Source organism: Gossypium hirsutum, chromosome D10, assembly GCF_007990345.1.
Source record: "Gossypium hirsutum isolate 1008001.06 chromosome D10, Gossypium_hirsutum_v2.1, whole genome shotgun sequence".
In the NCBI taxonomy this organism is placed as follows: domain Eukaryota; kingdom Viridiplantae; phylum Streptophyta; class Magnoliopsida; order Malvales; family Malvaceae; genus Gossypium; species Gossypium hirsutum.
This window is the reverse complement of record NC_053446.1, coordinates 14,273,563-14,281,307: the sequence shown is the minus strand read 5'-3', so window position 1 is coordinate 14,281,307 and position 7,745 is coordinate 14,273,563. Positions and strand designations below refer to the sequence as shown.

General features: G+C 34.0%; 1 non-coding gene across 1 annotated transcript; it reads right to left on the bottom strand.

Annotated features, from left to right (window-relative positions):
* Positions 1-7,404: 7,404 nt before the first annotated feature.
* On the bottom strand, positions 7,405-7,511 carry LOC121222863 (small nucleolar RNA R71). The gene has a single exon (XR_005920233.1). It is a non-coding gene; the product is annotated as a small nucleolar RNA R71 (small nucleolar RNA).
* Positions 7,512-7,745: the final 234 nt, after the last annotated feature.

Genomic DNA, 7,745 nt, shown 5'->3' with positions numbered 1-7,745 from the left:
ATGCCATTCATTGGCTAATTTCACCTATACATCAACAACAAAGACTTAAGCATATCATGTCTCAATTTAATTTGGCCTAAAAGCCTCACACATTCATCAATCAAATTTACCACATATTTATACCTCATAAGTATAGACCTATAATCACAAGGTCATCACACAATCATTCTCATAAGTATGATTTACTCATTTACGTTCTTGCCAAAATGTCCAATATACATCGAGTTCATTACTCAAGAATTTTTCGTACATACCTGTATCCTTTCAACATGATCATACTTTGTCTTTTCTTTGACATAATCTTTAGATTACCCATTGAACCACTTGGAACACTATGAGTACTTGGGAAAACTCGTACATAATGTATCGTACCAATGCCATGTCCTAGACATGGTCTTACATAGAAATCTCGTATCGATGCCAATAGCCTAGCTATGGTCTTACACGAAATCTCAAATCGATGCCAATAGCCCAGCTATGGTCTTACATGAAATCTCACCTCAGAAGTCCTAATATCATGACATCAATATCCAATACATTTACAAAGGTTCATTCGAATCTTTTGAATTCGTAATTAAATCAATTCATGCACGAAACCAGTCATCCAAAGCTCAAATCAATTCGGTAAAATATATCCATATACGAATCAAATTCAACAATGTATATCTACATACAAATCAATTCGACAATGTATAAAACATATACATTTAAATTCAAAAACATTTATTTACTTATGAACGTACCTCGTACGAAAACGAACGGATCGGATCAACTACTCGTCAACTTTCGATTTCCCCCGATCTAAATTTGATTTCTTTCTTTCTTGATCTATATGAATTAAAATTTAACTCATTTAATCACCTATTCGTTCAATTTCATCCAAAAATACCTATTTGGACATTTTTTTCACTTTAGCCCCTAAAGTTTTAGATTTATTCAATTTAGTCTCTATTTCACAAATACACAATTCACACAATTCAATATAACCTAATCTTAGATTAATTACTATAGTTCCCCTAGCATTCCAAAACTTTCATTATTTCACATTTTAACCACTCAATTTGCATATTTCATAATTTAATCCCTATTTGACATTTTCATCAAAAAAATCACTTTATAAAATATGGAAATCTAACATCAAATATTCATATTTCACCATTAAACATCAAAGAACACATAAGCTCATCAATGAAAACTATCAAAATCTTTAAAAGTTTTGAAATCGAAGACACGGGCTAGCTAGTACTAGTTGCAACGATTACAAAAACATAGAAATTATTAAAAACCGAGCAAAATTGCACTTACATGCAATGGAGAGATGATGGCCGAATGTTTAAGATCCTTCCATGGAGTTTCTTAGGTCTAATTTCGGTGGTGGATAAGGGAAAAAGATGACAACCATCTTTTACTTTACTTAATTTATCATTATTTACCTATTTACTAATTTAACCTTTAAAAACATTAAAATTTACACAAATGCCAAGCCATTATCATCCACTAACATATTAATGGTCTAAGTGCCATATAAGGACCTCTACTTTAAATTTCTATTGCTATTTAATACCTTTAGCTATTAGAACTCAACTTTTACGCTTTACGCAATTTAGTCCTTTTTACCAAATTAAGCATTCAAACAGTAAAATTTCTTTACGTAACTTTCACTCATATATAATCACATGCTGTAAATACCAAAAAATAATATTAAAATAATTTTTCTCATCAGATTTGTGGTCCCAAAACCACTGTTCTGACTAGACCCAAAATCGGGTTGTTACACATTTATTAGTTCACAGAAACTAGCATAGTTATTATGTCAAGCTACGATTTCCTATACATGGAGAGACAATAAAGGTGAAAGAAGGAGAGTAAAGGTGGTGAGTGAGTAAGGGTCCCTAAAGGGGGAAGAATAGGGATCAATATGATGTGCCAAACTATTTTCATGTTTGTAACCTTTTTTATCCTTACTATTTTTGAATTCCATACCTATCCTTAGCCTTAGAATATTCCAAGCTGAAAAGTCCTATGTGACCTAAATACCTTTATACATGAATATACACCATACGAAACATACACATAAACGACTATTTGTATTCTGCTTGGATAATCAAAGTACTTGTATGATTTTTTTGATGGATTCCTATAGGTGAGACCCTTAATACTTGTATATTGTGTAACATACTAAACTTAGATGTTTGAAATCAAAGGTGGTAAATCAACTGTGCATCATGCAGAAATTGTTAGTAAGCATAAAATGCCTAAGTCATATGCTCCAAATTCAATATTTGTATCATATTTGCTCAAGGGTCATCATTTTATTTATCATTTTTGTTTATGATGCTTGAGGATAAACAATGAATTGAGTGTGGGGGAGTTTGATCTACCATAATTCGGTGTAGCATATTAAATCAGTTTTCACATTTAAGGAGCTTGAATACAAGCATTTTCGTTATGTTTTAGTTAATTTTTCATAGTTTTATTTACATTCAATAAAATGTGAAAACTGCGTCTTTTATTGACCTTCGGGGCCAACTAAGGCCTGAGGGTGAGCTATTGCAGTTTTTAAGTGTGCAGGACACTATTAGAAGGTGCAATAAATGGATACTGGTCGCTATGTTTCAACATGGATGACTCGATGTCGCAACATAGGGAACAGAATGGAGAAAACTCAAGACCGCCTTCGATGTCGTGACACAGACTGAGGGTGTCGCCACATACCCCTGAAGATAGATGCTAAGAAGTATACTGATTGCTATGTGCGACATAGATCCTGGTGTATCGCGACATCGACTCTATGATAGAAACAACACATGAAGTAGGGGCATTTTGGTCTACACAATCAAACTTTAAGCTCAGGAACGTCAACTAACCTAGGGTTAGGGACGACATCCATTTGAAGGCTATAAATAGGCTCATTTTTCACCTATTATGGACATCATTCCTTTAGCCTAGATTCTCTCTTGTAAATTTAGTTTAGCTTTCTTTCTTTTTTAGGGTTTCAGATTTATTTCAATTGTTCTTGTTGATTTCAAGATATCTGAATTGTGGAAGCATTCAAACTCTATGGATTCGTGCTTAATTTCAATACAATCAGGCTCTTTCATTTTCTCTATCTGTCAATTTAATTAGCATGCTTTCTCATTACTTTGATTATATATAGTCTATGGAAGCCATGAGGAACTAATCCAGCTATGGGGGGATTAACAAATGGAGGTATGATCTGTTAACTGTTTTGCAGGGTCACTCCACGGATCAGTTGTTTGGGAAAGGAAGAATGTAAAACAAACCCTAGGCTTGACAAATCGAGGAAGTCATCAAGGTGGGAATAAACCCAAAATTGGTATTGCCCAACCTTGAACACCTTAACCCCAACCCAGTCTTAACTGTGAGGTTAGAAGATAAGTAGTTCTTGCTGGCTCGTGATTTTAGTGAAAGATTGGAAGATCCTACTAGGGTAGTGACTAGTTGATTGACGAGGAACCCGAAATGATAGTTGATGGAGATTACCGAAGCGAGCTAATCACATATAATCAAATTTGATTTATTCTCCCTACTTCATTGTAACAATATATTACAACTCGAGTCGCACACTTGCAGATACTGCCTTGTCTTTCTATATTTTATTGTAGTATTCACACTCTGGACGTAAGTAGGTCCAAAGGCAGTTAATAATCTTCTGTTGAAGTCCTATGTTTATCTATTAGTCAACATGTATATGTCTATGTCATATTTAACTAAAGATTATATTATGCAGTACCATTCCTTAGAGATTATGTGAAGCAACAATGATATGTCTATACTGAAACAATTTAATCTCAATAACCCTAAAGTTTTGTAAGGTAACAAATACCTTTTGATATTATTACTGATTTGACCCAATTTATCTTTAAAATATCAAACATGCACCATTTAAATATTGTGTCAATTAATCACAATCTGGTTACAATTGAATAATTAATTGAATTGTATCATTACATTAATAATGCATGAATAACATATTCTTGATTTTATTTGAATGAATAAACAAATAAGGCACAAAACATTAAAAACATGTCTTGGGTAATTTAAATCAACAATTTGCAATCATTCTATCATAAAAAAAAGTCATTATTATAAAAGAAAAAGCAATAGAATAAATTGCAACTATGTTTTTAAACTTAGATAAAAAATAAAGAGTAAAGGGAAAGAAAACTCCAATTAGAATTCTGTGGTTCTCCATGATATTAGTCGTGGTTATCTCTTTCTTTCTTCTCCTCTTGCTCTGGTGTAAATTACTCCTCAGGTGGCCTACCTTGAGAGCTTTACACTCTAGAATTGCTCACTCAATTTTCTTTCAAATGAAGAGAGAATGCAAAAATGAAAGAATGAATGAGATGATTGGATGAAGGATGAGTAAGTGATGAATGATGAAATTAAAGGAGAGTGAGACCCTATTTATACATGTGAGGGACGGCTAAAATAGCATTTGGATCCCTTTCTTTTCACTCCACATGTGGTCGGCCTTGATTATAGGAGAGGGGTTGATGGCTTTGTTAATTTTAGTAAATTAAGCGTTTAATGAATCAGAATGGTTGCTTAATGCATGGGAGTTTAGATGGTTTTTGGGCCTTACTTGTACACGTGGACTCCTTCTCCCTTAGATGTATGCTTTAGACCTCCTCCTTTGCATGAAGTTGTCCAATTGTAGCAACCAAGTTGAGAATTGGATCAAGTGAATTTTGAGAGTCCAAAAATAATATTTTTAGACATCTAATTTTGAATATTTAGTAGCCCAAGTAATTCCTCCTTTGGCTCTAGAATTCTACAGCCTTTGGGTCTCAGCGAGTGAGCTTCAAGTTCAAATTTTCCTCCAGTGCGAGCTTCAAGTTCAAATTTTCTTTCGATACATAAAACTGCTTCAGTTTTACAAAATTGTGTAAGTTTAGCGTATAAATAATGAAAAATAGATACTAGTCTTTAATTTTGTGAAGCCCGACAATTTGCCAACCCATTCAATTAAATCCTAACTTTCCTTAAATTTTGGGTTAATAAAGGTATTTGGGTGTTTCAACTACCCCACCCTTAAAGAAAATTTCATCCTCGAAATTTCCTCTTATGGCTAGCTCTAAAAGCGAACTCCAATTATATTCCTTTCACAACTCGAGTGAAATAACCATTACACTTCCCTATTGCCTTAACACTAACCACTATCTCGACATTTTTCCTTAAAACCATCCCGCTTGAAGTGCTCTTGGAGTACTGTGTAAAAGAATGGATGCAGGGGAAGGTGAAAGCCAACCTTTAAAAAGTAGAGGGGCAGTTTCAAGAGTTATATTTCATTCCTTTAGACCTAGCTAATTGCTTGTACTTGGGTACATTTAGTAGCATTTTAGGACATCTTATTAGTATTTTTATCATTTGCATTAGGATCTTGGACTGTGTTTACATGTTAGATACTTTTAATAGTATGTGAAAGGGTTGTGTTTGGTGGTTTGGCAAGTGCAGGATGTGGAGAAAGAAATAATGGAGTGAAGGTTTGCTGTGGAAAAAGGTTGGACAGTTTGCCACCTTATATGCCATGGAAATTTCAGGAAAATGATGAGTCAATAGTCAGCGCATACTAGTCTTAGCCAAACTCTACTTGTACCAGAAAAATCTACGTAAAAAAAAGGAGAATGTATCGTGGGCTGTTGGAGTTACCATAGGAAGAAATGGTTATAAAAAGCCGAAGGAGGAATCCTTAAGTATGGAGATTTTGAGGCAACAATAGAGGGTAGCGGTTGAGTAGAGACGGAAAGAGGAAGCTGAAGGCAGTCCCTCTCAGCTAGCACAGGATACTATGCTACTAGATTGCAGATAGGTTTGGTGACAACCATCTTTCTGAGTTCTTTCATTATTTCTTATTGTATTCTCCCGTAAATTGATTTGATCAAAACGATGTTATATGTTATTTTGAACTTGAATTTTAATTGCCAACCCATGAATTAAATCTCATAGGGTTGAGATTACATGATGAAACTTTTATTTTCTTTAATGGTTGAAGCATATATTTGATTTAATCATCTGTTTCATTCAATTTCTTTTATTTCCTAACTGTATGCGTATATTCTCTAGACATAGATGAATGTGTAGTATGCCCATAAAGTGAATCTAATTATGAAAAGGTTGGATTAGTTGGACTAAAATTGAATGATACAAGTGGGTATTTGACTGAATACCTATAGCAGACTCTAGACATAGAGCAACGTTTATATAGAATAAAGACAAAACAGTGCAGGGTGCTATGCTAAAGCCTATAGAAACAGGTCAGGTAACTTAAGATCTTGCTCTCGAAAGAAGTAGGTCACTTTAGGTCTCTTCTGAGCAGTGGGTTAAGTACGATTTTGCTGGCACATTATTGAAAGTAATGGTAGATTCTTAGTAATATCAACCTTCCAATCAACATCGTAGACCTCCTATCCTTTTTCGTAACATTCTTAGTTATTTATTTATTTGCTTGCATTTTATTCAATATATTATTCTCATAATTGTCATTGCATTTTGACTCTTACTTTGCCTTAACATTTTCCAATATTGGTCAGTACACATTTTGCACGTATCCTTATTATTTTAATTTACCACTACGTATTTAACTTGGTTTTGCCATAACATTAATCATTATCACAACTTGACCATTTTTATACCTAATCTGATCCCTGTGGAGATGATCACACTTATCATTTTATTACTTGATTCGATGTGTATACTTGCACAATTTAGTGTAATTTGATTTGGTTATTTTACTTAACTCTGTTAGTTTTATTTAACTTAGTTATATTTAATTTCTACAAGTTTTCCTTCAGTGCATGAGAAGAGGCATTCCTGCTAACAAAAAATATCCTTTTAACCTAGAGATGGAAAGAACTTTACGAAAAAAGTGGATAGAACTGCGAAAAATGGCTAGTAATGGGAATGATCCTGACTCAATGATAATCTGAATGATCAAGATGCTAATCCTCCTTTTCGTAGGGTGACATCTGGTCTGAATAATAATTTGAATGGTCAGAGCACTAATCCTCATGTTCATAGGGTGATAGATGACCAAGATAGACCAATCTGAGAGCATGTTGTGCCAATTTTGGATGACCTGAATCCAAGGATAGTCAGACCACAAATACAGACTCAGCAGTTTGAGCTGAAACTAGTAATGTTTCAAATGTTACAAATAGTAGGACAGTTTGGTGGACTTCCCACTGAAGATCCAAGACTACATTTAAGCTTCATATAGTGTTTCATCTTGAAGATGCTCTGTGACTTAAACTGTTTCTATATTCTTTAAGCGATCGTGCGAGAGCATGACTGGATGCTTTACCGTCGGGAACAGTGGCATCATGGAATGATCTTTGTCAAAGATTTTTTCTACGGTATAATCTCCCAAATATGAATGTCAAGCTTAGAAATGACATCACATCTTTTCGGCAATTGGAAGATGAGACACTATATGAAGCTTGGGAAGGATTTAAAGACTTAATTCGAAAATATCTGATGCATGGATTTCAACACTAGACTCAGATGGAGATATTCTATAATAGGTTGAATGCATATATGAGGATGGTAGTTGATGCTTCTGCCAATGGTACTTTGTTGGACAAATTTTATAATTAAGCATATAATATTTTGGAAAAGATTGCTAATAATGATTATCAATATCCTACCAAAAGAGTTGAGATGGGAAAGAGAGATGTTGGTACTATGGAGCTGGACACGATCACTTCGTTGATAGTCCATAT